Here is a 17261-nt window from a genome sequence, read left to right as displayed (position 1 = left end):
TGCCTGTGGAAGCGCTCCACTAACATGTTAGCCTGTGGGTGATAAGCCATGGTATGGTGGAGCTGCATCCCCAGAAAATTAGCCAGAACTGCCCAGAGCCCAGAAGTGAAATGTATCCCCCATTCCGAGGTGAGATGCTCTGGGACCCCTAATCAGGAACCCAAGTGTCACTGAGTGCCCTGGCACATGTTTCTGTGGTGTTATCAGCAAGTGGAACCGCCTCTGGCCACCTTGTGGAGTTGCCTACCATGGTCAGGAGGTATCTTGCCCCACAGGAAACTGGTAATGGCCCCATTAAGTCAATATGCACGTGGTTGAACCTGCGCCCTGCTGGCTCAAAAGTCTGTGTGGGCGTTTTAGAGTGAACCTGCACTTTGAAGCACTGTCAGTTCATGCAGGTCTTGGCCCATTGGTTGACCTGTTTACAAAGACCATGGCAGACAAACCTGTTGGCCACCATTTTGACCATAGTGCGGAGGGCAGGGTGCGCCAGGTAGTGGATAGCCTCAAAAACCTGGCATCTCCATGCAACCAGGACAATGGGGTGGGAGCTATAGTAGAAATATTGCACAGCAATGTCAGGTTACCTGGGCTGACCGGCACATCTTCCACCCTGAGACCCGAGGCAGCTGTCCTGTAAGAGGGGATCTGAGTCTTGTTTTGGTGAGGGCCACGTAATCGATCCCTTGGGACAGGGTGTGTACTGACTGGATTGCAAGGCATGACAGAGTGTCTGCCACCAAACTGTTTTTCCCTGTGATATTTTGAATGTGGTAAGTTCAGACACCTAGGGCAAGTGCCTCTGCTGTCAGGCTGATCACAGGTCCGAGACCTTATGGAAAGTGAAAGCTAGCGGATTGTGGTCAGTGACACCCTGAATTGCTGGCCTTCCAAAAAGTAACGGAAATATCTTACCGCCAGATTCAGTGCTAACAGCTCCCAGTCGAAAGCGCGGTATTCAGTTCTCGGGGGTGGAGGTGCCTGCTGAAAAAAGCCAGGAGTTGACACTGGCCCTCAATGAATTGTTCCAGCACACCCCCTACTGCTGTGCTGGAGGGGTAGATGCTAGAGCAGTAGATGCCTTCGGATTGGGGTGAACCAGGAGGGAGGCATTGGCTAGCATGTCTTTGGCTCACTGAAATGTCTTTTGCTTTACTTGTCATCAGCACAAAGAGGGGGCATATGATGGGTGCCACTGCTAAATTCCTGCAGTCCTTTAACTATGCATGGCTTAGAAAAGTGCCGGACCACCTCAACTTTCTCAGGGAGGGGTGTGGCCCCATACTTGTTAATTCTGTGCCCCAGGAAGTTGATGATGTCCAGACTGAGCTGGGTTGATGGTCAGCCCAAACTCACTCAGCAGGGTGTACAGCTGTTTTAGGTGGGTGGCATGGTCTATGTGGCTGCGGCTGGCGATGAGGTTATCACCTGGATAGATGTGCAAATGGGAGGTCCCGGCCCACTGCGTCCACCAACCTCTAGAAAGTTTGTGCCGCATTCTTTAGACTGAAGGGCATGTGGAGGAATTTGAACAAGCCAAAGGGGGTTATGAGTGCAGTCTTGGGGACATCCTGGGTGTGAACTGAGATTTGTTGGTTCCCCCAGATGAGGTCCACCTTTGAGAACACCCGTGCCTCGTGCAGGTTGGTGGCAAAGTCTTGCATGTGGGGCAGTGAGTAACTGTCGGGCGTGGTGGCCTCGTTCAGGTGGCGGTTGTCCTTGCATGATCTCCAACCCCCTGCTGATTTGGAGACTATGTGGAGGGGAGGCCCAGGGACTGTCAGAGCGCCGCACAATCCCAAATTCCTCCATCATTTTGAACTCCTCCTTTGCCAGGCTGAGTTTCTCGGTGTGTCCTGCCGTGGAGCGGGGGACCCTCGATCAGTAATGTGGTGCCTTACCCCATGTTTTTGCTCGGCCGTGGAGAACTGTGGCACTATTATTGAGGGGAACTCTGCCATGAAGGGGGACAAACTCAATGTCCGAGAGTAGGTAGCTTGGCTTTTCCCAGAGCCAGATTCTGAAACGTTCTGGCCTGTCCCAAGTGCAGTCCCTTGAGGTTGACCAGCAAGCAGTGGGCCCAAAGGAAGTCGGCCCCAAGGAATGGCTGCGCCATTGCCACGAGGGTAAAGATCCATGTAAAGGGGCTGTGATAAAATGAAGGGGGTTGGTGTGGGTCCCAAAAGTTCGAATCCAGAAGCTGTTGGCTGCCCTCAGTGTTGGGCCCTGTTTGCTGCAGCGGGTGGTGAGCCCTGCAGGGGGGGTAACACCCTTATCTCAGCACCTGTATCAACCAGGAAATGCCTGCCCAACAGTGAGTCCCAGACGTGGAGGAGAAAAAGGGAGAAGATCAAAGCATGATGCTATATGCTCTGAGTTTGTGAGGAAGGACAAGCAGAGGACAACACTAGGAGTATTAAGAATAAAAGGGATGAATTTAGAGCATAGGTCAGTATGTGGACTACAATGTGGACATTAGAAACTTGGCTGGAGGAAGGACAAGATTGGCTGATGCAGGTACTGGGGTTTAGTATTTTAAAAGGTATAGGATGGGGTGGGGAGGGAAGTAGCATTAGTTGTCATGGATAGTATCATGGTTATAGAAAGGGAGGACGCTGCAGAGGGGTGTCCACTGAATCAGCGTAGGTAGATGTTGGATATAGGAAGGGAACAATCTCTGTGCTGGGAGTAATTGATAGGTCCTCAAATAGCCCTTGGGACACCGAGGAGCAGATAAGCAGGCAGATTTTAGAATGATGCAGGAAATACAGGGTTGTAGTTATGCATGATTTCAACTTTCCTAATATTGACAGCAATCCTGACTGCAAGAGGGATGGAGGGGGCTGAATTTATCAGGTATGTTCAAGAAGGATTCCTGACGCAGTATGTTGACTGGCGGACAAGAGGAGAGGCCATACTGGAACTAGTTCTGGATAATTAACCTGGTCAGGTGGCGGACCTCTCAGTGGGGGAGCATTTTGGTGGCAATGATCACAATCCCTTAGCTTCAGCATAGCTATGGAAATGGGAAAGTGCTTAATTGTGGAAGCGCTAATTACGAAGGGATGAGGCGGAACTAGTAAGAGTGAATTGGAAATAAATGTTCAAGGGTGAAAGCACAGAAGTAATGTGGAAGAAGTTTCAGGACCAATTGTGTAGGGTTCAGGATAGGTTTCTCCCATTGGGACAAGGTAAAGGTGGTAGGAAAAGGGAACTGTGGCTGACAAAATAGGTGAGGCAAATAGTCAACAGGAAAAAGGAAGCTTATACAGCTCATGCCTCTCTTATCCAGCACCCTCCAGTTCTGCAAATCCCATGGTTCGGCATGCTTGAATTTGTCACTGTTAGTACAAACTCCTTACAGACAATCCAGGAATCAAATGCAGGTCCTGATCACTGGTGCTGTAAAGGTTGAATCTGCCGTCATTAGTACAAAGTCCTTACAGACAGCGCGGGATTCAAACCACAATCGTGACCGCTGGAACTGTAAAGACATTGTGCTAACCATGCCGCCGCACAGTATTATTTCTTGTTTTAAGCTTTGTTCTACATTTGATATGTTTACATAGAGAGTTCCCTTGGGGGTAAATTTCTGTTTTCCGGCATTTTCTGTGGTCCAGCAATGGCCAGGTCCCAACATCACCGGATTAAAGAGGTACAACCTGTATTAGATATAGGAAGCAAGAAACAGGAAAGGGCCATGAGAAGAATATGAAAACCAGGAAGGAGCTTAAGAAAGGATTTAGGAGAGCAGCCAGTCAGCACACTCTGAAGAAATTTGCCAGGGTTTCTGGTGTCACACCAAACCTCCACAAACTCCTGAGGAAGTAGAGACACTGACATGCTTTCTTCATGATGCCATTGGTGTGTTAGGTCCAAGAAAGATCCTCCAAAATAGTGACTCCCAAGAACCTGAATATGCTCATCCTTTCCACCTCTGACCCCACAACGATCACTAGATTGTATACCTCTGGCTTTCCTTTCCTGACGTCACAATCAGCTCCCTAGTTTTGGTGACAGTGTGCAAAGTTGTTGTTGGTGCACCATTCAGCCAAGTTTTCAATCTCCATCCTGTATGCTGACTTCCTTTATATAGCCCACTACTGTGGTATCATTAGCAAAATTTTTAAATGGTGTTATTGATGTACTGAGCTACACAGTTGTAGGTATAAAGTGAGTAGAGCAGGAAGCTAAGAACACAGCCCTCTGGTGCTACAGTACTGATGGAGATTTTGGAGGTCAAGTTCTTACCAGTCTTCACTGATTGTGGTCTGGAGGTGCGGAAATCCATGATCCAAGTACACAGTGGGGTTTGATGATCAGTTTTGAGGGATTGACGGTGTTAAATCCCAAACTGTAGCTGATTAAAGAGCATCTTGATGTATGCATCTTTGCTGTCCTGATGTTCCGTCCGGGGCTTTGTGTCGAGCCAGTGAGATGGCATCCGCCGTAGACCTGTTTCTATGATAGGCGAACAGGAATGCATCTATATCGCTGCTTAGACAGGACTGATATGGTTCATTACCAGCCTTTCAAAACACTTCATCACTGTTGATGTCAGTGACACTGGCCGATAATCATTAAGGCAGGTTAGTACACTCTTCTTGGGCAGCAGTATGATTGATGCCCATTTGAATTATTGAAGATATTTGTGAATACCATGATAAGTGGGTCAGCACAGATCTTTAATACTCAGCCAGGTACTCCGTCCAGACTGGATGCTTTCCTCAGATTCCCTCTTTTGAACGCACCACACATGTCATCCTCAGATATTCTTTAAGAGGCCCACTTACAATCCCTACCTCCATATGCAGGGCCTTGGAGAGAACAAACCTGGATTACTTTGCTTAGTTTTAGTACCCTTATCTTAAAAAATGTATATGCATGCAAGAAGGAGAGAAGATCAGATTTTCCAGTCCTGGCATTGGAGGTTGCCCATTAATGTCCAGTCCTACTATGTTTCCAAAAATAACTATAATATTTTACATTGTCTATCAGTACTATCTCAACTTGTCTGCCTTTTGCAGTACACACCATTAAGCAAGAAAAAAAAATCCATTTTCTCTTTTTTAGCAATGTTTATTCTGCCTTTCTAGCTCTATTTCTTTGTCTTCTGCTAAGCTATTAATAAATCCCCATACAGCAGCTTTAGGTAACCTGCATCAAAAGTATAGGCCCTGGCCCTTTAAAGTGCAACCAATCTGTATTGTTTAGAACAGACATTTCCTTGAAATCATGTAATGTCGCAAGATTCTAGTGCCCTCCTTCCTCTGCCAGACCTAAATGGCTGAGGAGTAGTACTGTGCCTCTTTCTGCTCATATTTACTTACTAAGTAGAAATCTGAATGATTTATTTCAGTATTTAGCAATAAAGCCACATCGTTGGTTTGTATCATCAAAGACAAGAAATACTCAAGGTACATTATGCAAAAACACAGTGCTTTAACAGAAACTACAGATTTATATTCTCTGACCCCACTGCTTAGTCAGCTGACAATAACTTCATATGGTAAAACCAAATATTTGGACAGGTCTTTATCCAACTGTTCATAATTTTAAGAAAATGCTTAAAAATAAATTGTCAGCCATTCAATAAAATTTGCCCTTAATTGCAAGTTGATTGGAGTTTAAGCATTGGGTGGTTTTACTGTTGGATGTTGGTGAACCCCATCTAGAACACTGGGCACAGTTTGGGTCTTCTTAAAAGAGGATATACTAGCTTTGGAGGCAATTGAAAGGCAATTCACATGGCTAATTCCTGTGATAAGTGGATTATCCTATCAAGAGATCTATATTATTTGGAGTTTAGAAGAAAAAGAGGTTAAACCCTTCCCATTATCTCACTTTCGTTTTCTACCTGCTCTACTACATTTTCTGGCACGCTGTATGGTTACTATGAGCAGCTCAATTTTAACTGTTCTGACCTGAAACATGGTTGACAGCAATCAAGTGTGGTGGCTGCAGTTTGGGAAAGCACAAAGGATTTTAATAGTGTGCAGTTCATGGATTATTGAGGGCTGTGGAGAGGGGCAGGGAACAAAACAAACAAAAGCTGTGAAAAACAGGGCAGATTGGAGAAACCAAATACAGACTGAATGACCAATTTATGAAACATCTGCATTCAGTCCACAGGAATGATCATGTTCTTCCAGATGGGTGTCACTTTAATTCTCCAACCCATTCTTTCTCTGATCTATTTGTCTTTGACATCCCACACAGTTCTAATGTAGTGCAATTTGAGGAATAATGTTTCAACTTCTTAGAGGATAGGCAATGACATTGGGAGAAATAAAATACAAGAAGGAACGATGATTGAAGCAGATATTTTGAGTGGAATAGAAATTTTATGGTATTGGAAGGGGCAATGCAAAGACAGTGGACAAGGAAGAAAGGGCAGGCAGTTTAACTGGGAGAAGGGGAATGTTGGAAGTGTATGGACCAAGGGCTTAAATTAATATTTTACTTACCAGCCGTTTCCTGGTTGGGCAATGCAAGACTAAGATTACACTAGCCCAAAAATGCTCTATTGTGGGTATCCCAGGACTATGTGGTCCAAGTTCTCTGCAATACATCAAAAGGAAATGATTCTCAAAAACTCCTTTACTCCCAGAGATGAGAATATTCAGAATTCTCTAACTCAAGGGAGCTGTAGTTTTTAGTTGTCAAGTATATCCAAGGCTGGATAAACATTTAACATGAAGTATTAATACACATAGAGATGGGCAGAGGTTCAGACAAAATAGAGGATCAGTCACTAATAAGGCCTTGTGTTATTTATTCGCAGGAACTCTGACTGTCATAAGTCCCTGAGCAAACATTGTAAAAGCCAGTAAATTAGAATCATCAAGGCATCCTTATTTTAGGCATAAATGGATAATTGTAAATTCAGTTTGTAAGATTGAAAAATAATGGAATAAAAATATATCCTAAAATGACAAATACCAAGCCTAGATTTGCAATAAAGTCAGTAATTAATGCATTAAGCAAGTTTAGCTCAACACTATTAATGCATCAGCAACCCGGATTAGAATCCAGCACTGTCTGTAGGGAGTTTGTATGCTCTCTGAGTGTGTTTCCTCTGACCCTTCAAAAAAAGTATGAGGATTGTAGGTTAATTGGTGCATTTGTGGGGCATGGGCTCGTGGGCCAGAAGGGCCTATTACCATGCTGTATGTCTAAATTTAAAAGTTAAAATGACAAACATGCGGGTTCTCACCCTCATTGTTTTTCTATACAGTATATGCTATCCACTGCAAAACGCAAACAATTCAAACTGAAAGGGCATACACAACTACTGAATCACAATTAAAGGTTACTAATGAGCGATGCAGCTGATTAAAGGAGGCAGATTTAAGTTGACTAATACATTTTAAAAAGTAACAACTACCACTTAATCAATAATTTAATAGAGCAACTGGCACAAAATGATATGAAATCAGGCAGAAGAGAAACATGGTAATCAATGCAAACGATCATGCAAAAATTAATCGAATTGGTGATATTACAACAAATCAATGAATTAGTGGAGCACCACATACCGGTGAATTAATAAATTAATGGAGTAATAGGCAACAGTGAAATTAATGCAACATCAAGTTTTCATACATCAGTTTTAACAAAACAGTGAGAGTTCATCACAAAAATAAAGGAAAGTGTCGCTGAAGCGAGGAACCCACGTCTCCACTGCAGCTATATTCTGCTTTGCAGCAATTGGGGTTAGAATCTATGTCCGCCTGATCTGTCGCTATGGACTTCTATATTCATTTTTTGAATAGAACTTCTTCCTCAACTTGACTGCCATAGGTAACCATACCAGAACTGTAAAATTCAAATTACATCACTCTTGGGGTTAATTGGAATAGGTGTGACTCTATTGCAACAAGATGACAGTCATCGGAAGGGATTAAGGGTGTACTGGCTCTTAGAAAGAATATTTATTTTTATTTCCAAATTGAACATGGTGGTTCTGCTCTTATGCCACAATGAATTGTGTCCTAATTTCCCCACTCTACAAACTTTTTCATTTTGGTTAAGTGATGCATGTGCTCATCCTGTGAATATAGCAGTATAATTCCCTTTAAAAAGGAGTACATTAATTCGTCAGAAATTATGCCACCAGCAAATAAAGAATCAATAACAAAATTCAAATTTTAAACCTAATTCATATTAATCTTTTCAAGGTTTGTAATTCACTATTCTCTTTGAAATCCAATTGCTATGCTTTACCCACCTCCACCAACCTGCCAGTGTTATCCTAAAGCTTTCTCTTTATATCTCTTATTTTGTTTTATATTTTAATTCATGAGTAAACGTTATAAATCTGTTCTTCATGTCTATGCCAGACAATGGGCCTAGGAGTGATCTTACTGCAAAATAATTTCCAATCAGAAAAGGATTCCTTCACATTTTCCTCCAATCACACAGAAATATTGTATTCATATACAGCCAGGCAATTATGACTTGTTTGCAAAGTCTTCCATTTTAAATAATAGCCTGTTTGTAACTTAGTCAAATGTTTAACATATCTCCGTACATACCACATATACCTGCAGTAATACCTGCATTACTTTTTTACCTATGTCTGTTACCTCATCAAAATATTTAATTAAGTAAGTCAGACCTGATCTTTACAAATTCATGCTAAGTGTCCTCAATTCTTACATTATGTCATAGTGGCACCACGGGAAGCTATTCAGTCCATTAGGCTATATTTGCTTTCAGGGGAACAATTCCCTCTTTTTTATATTCTTTTACTCTTAAATCATGCCATTCTCAATATTTCATTTTTTTTATAATTTTTTTATTTTTCACACAATAAACCATATTAACCAAAATACACACAAACATTTCCCTCTTGAATATACAGTGTAATTTTCTTCCTCCCTTCCCTCCCTCCCTCCTTCCCACCCCCTTCCAAACCCATTAAACATTCAACATATACAATACAATAAACCCACTAAACAATGTCATCACACAATGAAAATAAACAAGAAAATAAGAAAATTGTGTCATCTGCTTTTACACACTGGGCCAGTTCATTTTGTCTTCTTCTCATTGTCATTTTAGGGGGTGGAGCTCCGCGGTAGGCCCTCTCTGTTGTGTTTCATGTACTGTTCCCAAATTTGTTGGAATAATGTGACTTTGCTTTTTAAATTATATGTTATTAAATACATTTATTCATTTCCATGTACCATTACTGTATTCTCAGGCTCTCTTCTGATTTCCAAGTTGACATTATACATTTTTTGCTACAGCTAAGGCTATCACAATAAATCTTTTATGTGCTTAATCCAGTTTGAGACCTAATTCTTTACTTCTTATATTACTTAGAAGAAAGATATCTGGATTTTTTGGTATGTTGCTTTTTGTGATTTTATTTAATACCTGATTTAGATCTTCCCAAAACTTTTCCACTTTCTCACATGCCCAAATTGCATGTACTGTTGTTCCCATTTCCTTCTTACAGCGAAAACATCTATCTGATACAGTTAGGTCCCATTTATTTAACTTTTGGGGTGTGATATATAGCCTGTGCAACCGATTATATTGTATCATGTGTAACCTCGTGTTTATTGTATTTCTCATAGTTCCAGAGCATAGCTTTTCCCATTTTTCATTTTATTATCTTTATGTTTAGATCTTGTTCCCACTTTTGTTTGGTTTTCAGCTTATTTCATCATTCTCTTTCTCTTGCAGTTTGATGACTGGATTGGACCAGGTTAGAGCTAGATAAAATAGGGGAGAAGGTACCAGAACATATACTTTATAAGTGGGATGAAAATCTGGTGCAACACAGAAATTCACCAGTACTGCACCATCTGCTCAACATTTGGAAGAAGATTCACATAGAAAGGAAAAAAATAAATTACCAACTACCAAAATTATTATTGACGCAAAATCAACTAATCCCTTTCATAATAGATAATGTTTTGTTTAGAGAATGGGAGAGAAAAGGGATCAAAAGAATAGAAAATTGTTTTTTGGGAAATAATTTATTATCTTTTGAACAAAAGAAGTACAAATATGGTATAACTCACAGTACAATGTTTACATACCACCAAATGAAAACTACTTAAAGGACAAATTGGGAAACAGGCTGAGGTTACCAGAAGGAAGCAGCTTTGAATATGTGATTACAGACACAATGATAATTAAAAGATTTATAACAAACATGTACATCAAGCTGAAAGAGAAAGAGAACGATGAAATATTTCATATTTCTTGAAGTCACAGGCTGCCACTTGGCTCATTGCCTTGTTAGTTTTTTATTACCTATTAATATCCCCCAAGATTCTCCTACCAGCCATCCATAATAGGATTAATTTATGGTAATCAATTAATTAATCTGGACACATAACATCTCCCCACTTATCTGGAAGGCACAAAAGTAACTGCAGTTCCTTAGAAGGCTACCAGCCTCTATTCTGTAAACTTTCTGCAGGAGCTCTATCACAAGTGTTCTGACTGGCTTCGTCACAATGCAGTACAGTTGCTGTACAGCATTGGATACTGTGTATGTGTAACATTTGTTTGTATGTTAAGTCTGTACGTGTGTTTTGCACTGCTCTGCACCATGGACCCCAAAATGCTGCTTTGTCGCCTTGTACTGGTGAAAATGGATGATAAACTTGAACAAACAGCACATTTTTGAGATGTGGTCAGAAACTGGAGCATGAAAAGAAGCCCATGTAAACACAGTAAGTATGGGTGCATGTATGTTTCTTTTGATTCAACAACCCAATAATGGTTTCCATTAATTTCACACTATTCCTGCCAGGATGAATAACCTGTTTCCTTCTCTCTCTTACTTTAGTCAATGGTCCAATGCCATTAATCTTCCATTTCTATCACTACTACCATTATTCACAGAGGTTTGAAAGATTGTTTCCAATTCTCTGTAATTTGAAATTTGTATCTTCAGAAACTTTGGATGCATTCCACCTGAACCAGGGACTTACTGATTCAATAAATGTCAATTTTCATTTCTTAATATATGTTTTAATCTGTTATGTCCAGAACAACCCTGAACTCCAAGAAGGTAAAATTCATTTCATAAATGCTTTTTGTTGTGAAAGCAGTTCCAAAGTATTCATTGGGTTCTTTAGGTTTGTCTCCCATTTCTAAACAAATATTTCTACAAAATCAAACCAAATTTTGTTCCCATTGTTATCCAAAAAATCTACTTGAGGTATATTAAACTCACATTGCCAAATTACTTTTCCATCAGCAGGTGCAAAGCAGCTACTTCACTGAAATAGAGAGATACAGATCAAGAGAATTCTCCTCTGCACATTTCAAAAAATATTCCTTCACCCCAAAAATATTATTTTTGTATTCTGAAATACAGAATTAAAATGTACTAATGTTGCAACTCTACTTTTGCTTCATTCCAAAATGTGATGATTGTGATCAGCGAGCTTTTATGTTAACGATGCTTTAATTCATTATATAGATGAATGACATTGATTGCTTGAACAATTACAATGATTTGCTAGTCAAATCAAATTGACAGTACTACAAAATTTGATATGTTGAAAATACAGTTCCAATCGAAAAAAAAGCCCTTCACAATTCTCAACAGAACATTGCTCTGACCCCCTTGACTTTTCATTTGGATCTCCAGATCTTAAGCCAAACCTTAAGCCCCTCCACTCCACAATCACCAAGATCACCCAACTGAAACATTTTTTTTGGCCATTCAGCTAATTCATCAGCAAAATACAGTAGTTGAATTAATGTTAGTGTCCATTCCTAAGCCAACATAGTAAGCATTAAGCTTCTGATGAAACTCAATCAATTCAACTGGATGGGGTATGTCATTGATATTCCTGCAATGAGTATTTTTGGAACTCCAACAATTTCCATATTTCCTTACAACATGGAAAGAAACCATTTTTTCCCTATATTTTCTTTAAATATTTAATTATTTGACACTTAAAGATTCAATGCACCAGCGACAATTAATGCTATGGGTCAGCATGTGATGACAATCATTTCCCTGAAGTTATCACTTGACTTCCCAAGAAAATTTAAAATTAATAAAATCTTGTTATAGACTGCCTAACTGATGAAGTCTTTTCATATTCATTCTCTTCATAAATTAAAATCCCATGAAATAGCTTTTCTTTGCTTCTTTGAGCATTTCCAGAATGAACAACATTCCTCATCTATGACAGCAGTGTTGACTTGTATTCAACATTGTTCTATAACTCTACATTGTTGCACATACTGCAATTATTTATTGTAAAAATACTTCTATGATTGGGTATCAGACAAGTGTATGATAACTTATGACAAAAATAAAACCAAGATTAGAAATTCTCTGCCAGAAAAATACAAACACAAACCTAAATATATTAGTCAATTGCTAACCTAGTAAATATCAGCATATAGCATTTTATAAATAACTTCAAGATTAGCATAAGATATCAATGTTATCTGTACTATGTTATACATTTCCTAATGTTTAAATACAAGGTCAGAAAAATTTGTTAAAATTTTGAAGCATAATGCAGTTGACCAAAAAAACTTCGGAGCATTCAACCATTTAGATGGAAGAGTCACAGACTTAAGTGGACTTGCCATAATTCTGTGTCTTGCTGTGTTACAGATGTCGCCACAGTTGTCACTCCAAAGCATCAATGGACTCACATAGAAGCCATAGTACCCTATCTTGTTGCAATTCACAGCATTGCCACCCCCACCCCCACCCCCTCCCCCTCCCTGAGTCCTTCAGCTTGTCAGCCCTGGAGCAAGGCTTCAAGGGTTATTAACTTCAATGAAAATCCACTGACTGTGTTATTTTCAATTATAGTACAAATCCAATTATCCAAAATTGGATTATCCAAAATCCTCATTTATCGGGAAAAAATTTGGATCCAGAAGTGACGTTCTGTTCACCTCCGAAAAAATTTTGGATAAATGAGGATATCCGAAACAATCAGAAATCCTCGGTTATCCAAATTTTTTTTGGAGCCAAACTGAACTCACAGGGGCAAAAATTTTTTTTCACCTGTCATGAAATTAGAATGACGGTTGTCCTCATTTCAGGAAACTCCCTCCCCTCTCTCTTTCCATTTCTTCTTTACCTGCCACTATTGAATTTTCTTTCCAACTATCCCTTTCAAACTGCATGCCACCATCTCCCAGCCACAATCAGTCAGAAGAATCCATTGTACCAGCATCATCAAGGAGAGTGCCCCCCCCCCCCCCCCGTGAGGATTGGGACCTCAGTGTGGTGGTGTCAGTGATCGATGGCAGTGGGTGGGAGGGGGACTATGCACAGGCAAAGACAGAGACTGTGTTGGGCTCAAACATCGAGAACTAGGACACGAAGCCATAACATCCCCTACTGGAATGAGCCCACGGGGAGACAGGAGCCTGCCAACTCGCCAGTGACTGTTCCACCAGTCAGGGAAACCTCCTCCGGGATCGGCAGCAACGGTGAGGATGTGTTAAGAATTGGCGGCAGCCAGCATTTTTTTTGTGAGAATTAAACATTATTTTAATGATTTAAAAAGCCTTCCCTTGTTGTTTGTTGTTGTTGAAATATTAGCCTCTTGTAAACAGCAGCGGCTAGGTAGCCCTCCTGAGACCCAGGTGCGATTACTGGGGGGAAAAGTGCTAGAAACACCTTTTAAATTGCCAACCCAGCGATTTAAGGGGGATCTTGTCCCTCCAATGACACATCACGTACTCACCAGAAGTACTGTCGGATGTTCGGATCCTGGGGCTGCTCGGTGATGCACGCACTGACATCGCCGAAATAAGCAGGTTGGCCATGTTGGGGTTTCCCTGACTGGTGGAACAGTCACTGGCGAGTTGGCAGGCTCCTGTCTCCCCGTGGGCTCATTCCAGTAGGGGATGTTATGGCTTCGTGTCCTAGTTCTCGATGTTTGAGCCCAAAACAGTTTGTGTTTTCAAATCACCTGTGGACGTGACCTAGATAAGTTTAACTGGATTCCTTGACTACCTCTGAGGTAGGTCAGGGACCCAGTTGAATTCTGACAGGGTTGACTGGGTCTGACCCTTTCTAACTGCCGCTTAACTGGGGGGTTATCTGTGCAAATTGCCCGGTTAACCCCACTTATACGGAAGTTTGAAAGGGCTTATTGATATAAGTGATTTGCTGTTGCTACTGGGCTGTTTTTAAAAAATGAACAATTATCTGAAAAATTCAGTCATCCAAAATAGGTCCAGTCCCAACTATTTCTCTGACAGGGTATGGTACCTACCTGTTTCAAACAGACCTCAATAATACCAGTGCCCAAGAAGAATGCAGTAACCTGTCTAAATGACTACTGACCAGTGCATTCACATCCACAGTGATGAAGTGTTTTGAAACACAAGAGGTCCTGTCTCTGTGGCAACATGCACCCGTAGCAACAGGTTTACATTGATGCCTTCTCATTGGCTCAACACAAAGTGCTGGAACACCAGGCTAGCAAAGACGCATACAACAGGATGCTCTATACTACAGTTCAGCATTCTATACCATCAGCCCCTCAAAACTGATCAGCAAACTCCAAGACTTGGCCTTCAATACTACACTGTGTAATTGGATCCAGGATCTCCATCTCCTTCTCAAATTTCCATCAGTACCGAGAACCACAGGGTTGCATCGTTAGCCCCTTTGCTCTATTCACTTTACACCAATGATGATACCACAGTATAAAGTGGGTGATGAGTCAGCATAGAGGAGAGAGATTGAAAATTTGGCTGAATGGTGTACTACCAAAAACCTTGCACTTAATGTCATCAAAAACAAGGTTGTGAACTTCAAAAGGGGAAGTGTATGATTGAGTAAGCATTGGGCAATCAGAAGTGGAGAGGATGAGTAAATTTAAATTCCTCAGAGTCATCATTTTGGAGGAACTTTCCTGGAGCCAAATCACTGATGTAATCATGAAGAAAGCACAGTTTGGTATAACATTAGAAACCTTGACAAATCTCTATAGATGTGTGGTGGAAAGTGTACTGACTGACTGCATCATGACCTGATATAAGGCCACTAAATTCTCTGAGAGGAAAGCACTGCACAAGGTAGTAGGCACAGCCCACTACATCACAGGCAAAACATTCCCCATCATCAAGAAAATCTACATGGAATGCTGGCACTGAAGAGTAGCAGCAATCATCAATAATCCATACAATCCAGTACATGCTCTATTCTCGTTGCTGCCGTCAGGAAAGAAGTGTAGGTGCCAAAAGACTCATACTCGTTCTAGAACGATCACTACCTCTCCAACATCAACAAACTCAAATTTAAGGAGCCTTTTTGCACATTGTATTGCACATTTCTCTCTTTTGAGTATGTATCTTTTTTCTTGAGTAGTTCTTTTTGCATGATCAATAAATAGAAATTCTGCCTTGCAGGAAAAAAAATCTCAGGGTTGTTTGTGATGTATACACTTGCACATGTGAAAGAATAAATTTAACGAATATGCTTAACAAAGGGCTAATAAATTAGGTGAGAAAATACAGTAGCTGCCTTTATGATGGTGGGAATATAATTGCCTTCTAAACATGACCTTCCCTGTGCTGTAGTAAGATAGCAAATAATACGACAAGAATGACAATACATCTAAAGGACACCCTGAAATTTCACAGACTTTTTCATCACCTCAGGGGAACATGTTATTGTTAACACAAAATTGCCAGATGTGTGAAACTTATCCAGGTCTCAAAGGTGTAGGAAGGTACAATGAACTCTCTGATGCTTTGAGATAGGACTCAGTGGAGAGAACAAGTTACTGAATTCTTTCTTTGTACCCCTTCTCCCACTAGCATTACCAAGGCTAATTAAAGAAACTGTTATACACTTAATTGGTACAACTGTTTTCTGCTGTTTGTTTTATTACAGCACGGGCTGACTTTCACACACAAAATCTGAACTTTGAACTAAAACTCTAAATATGATCCATCATCTCTTAAAACATTTTTTAATCCTGCTTTATTTTATACCTTTAGCCATTAATTTTAATAATCAATAGCATTGTGCCCAACTATTCAATAACCTTAACATGGGAATGTAATCATTTTTTTCAAAATTAACAATAATATTTTCCATCTGCTTAATTTAATGGCCCAATTTAATGAGATTAATGGCAAAACCCATCTTATTTACATAATATTTTAATATCACAAGTAAGAATTTTTAAACTGATTTGCAATTTAAGTGTACCTAGATGTGTATTTTGTGGACAGATTAATGAGCATATGAAATAAACTGCCTGAACAGAGGAAAAGTAATCAAATGGGATGGATGTGAACTTGGAGGAGGTAAAATAAGAACAAAATTAGAGATTGTAATATGGAAGGAAAAAAAACTGACAGCTGAAAAAGGAACATATTTACAAAAGTAATATTTAAAAAAACCATTCTGACTATTGTATGCAAGTGATTTTGGCAATTTATGAAAGACTTCACCTTGAGTTTGTTAACAAATATCTAGCAATGGATTATCAAATAACTTTTATTGGTCTAGAATATCCTGGGATCAACAATGTACCTGCATTTACCAGACCTTAAGATCTTCAAGCAATATTTTGATCAGTGAATATAAGTCCAAATGGGCACCAAATCACATGAGAGAGCCTAAAATAAATCTCAGCACACAATAATGCTTTGATAGCTGATTAAGCCCTTTATTCAGGCTATACCAAATGTCAAACAATATGAATATTTCTACGTTCACAAACATTCAAAAACATCCTAAACCAATTAAACCACTCTGCCAGGTTATTTACATTAAATACATAAAGGTGAAAAAAAATTCGAGAGTTAAAAAAAATTAAAAAGTCAGGCCCATAAAAATTTAAAATTATGTTACATATATAGCAGACACAGTCAGAATATTTGATGCAGGTTAAAAATGTTGTTTAATAGAGGAGGTGTGTTTAAAGTGAGAAGCGGAAAGCTTAGAGAAAATGCAAGGGGAAAGTTTTTTTTATATATACAGAATAGGTGGTGAGTACCTGGAATAGACTGGCAGGAGTAGTGGCAGAAGCAGATATAATTGCAGCATTTAAGAAGCTTCATGATACACACATGAATATGTAGGGAATGAGGGATATATGGATTGAGCAAGAGGCAGAGTTTTAATTTAATATATTAACGTTCATTTAGCATACATCCTAAAACAGAGTTTTGTGGGACATAGCTGAGAGTGATAGTGGATGGTTGCTTTTCAGACTGGAAGACTAGTGGTGTGCCTCAGGGATCCATGTTGGGAACATTGTTGTTTATTGTCTATATCAATG

At 40.1% G+C, this 17261-nt stretch overlaps 1 protein-coding gene and 1 long non-coding RNA gene across 2 annotated transcripts in view; both read right to left on the bottom strand.

Moving 5' to 3' along the window:
* Nucleotides 1-17261, bottom strand: part of tmem132e (transmembrane protein 132E) — a 670647-nt gene that overhangs the window by 548195 nt on the left and 105191 nt on the right. The window lies entirely within an intron of this gene.
* On the bottom strand, nt 7425-14318 carry LOC138749543 (uncharacterized). Its single transcript, XR_011348737.1, has 3 exons — nt 14235-14318; nt 11204-11249; nt 7425-7818 (listed from the first exon to the last, which is right to left on the bottom strand). It is a non-coding gene; the product is annotated as an uncharacterized lncRNA (long non-coding RNA).

This window comes from Narcine bancroftii, chromosome 14 (assembly GCF_036971445.1).
Source record: "Narcine bancroftii isolate sNarBan1 chromosome 14, sNarBan1.hap1, whole genome shotgun sequence".
Taxonomy (NCBI): domain Eukaryota; kingdom Metazoa; phylum Chordata; class Chondrichthyes; order Torpediniformes; family Narcinidae; genus Narcine; species Narcine bancroftii.
The sequence above is the reverse complement of the archived record's forward strand: the minus strand, read 5'-3'. Positions and strand labels throughout refer to the sequence as shown.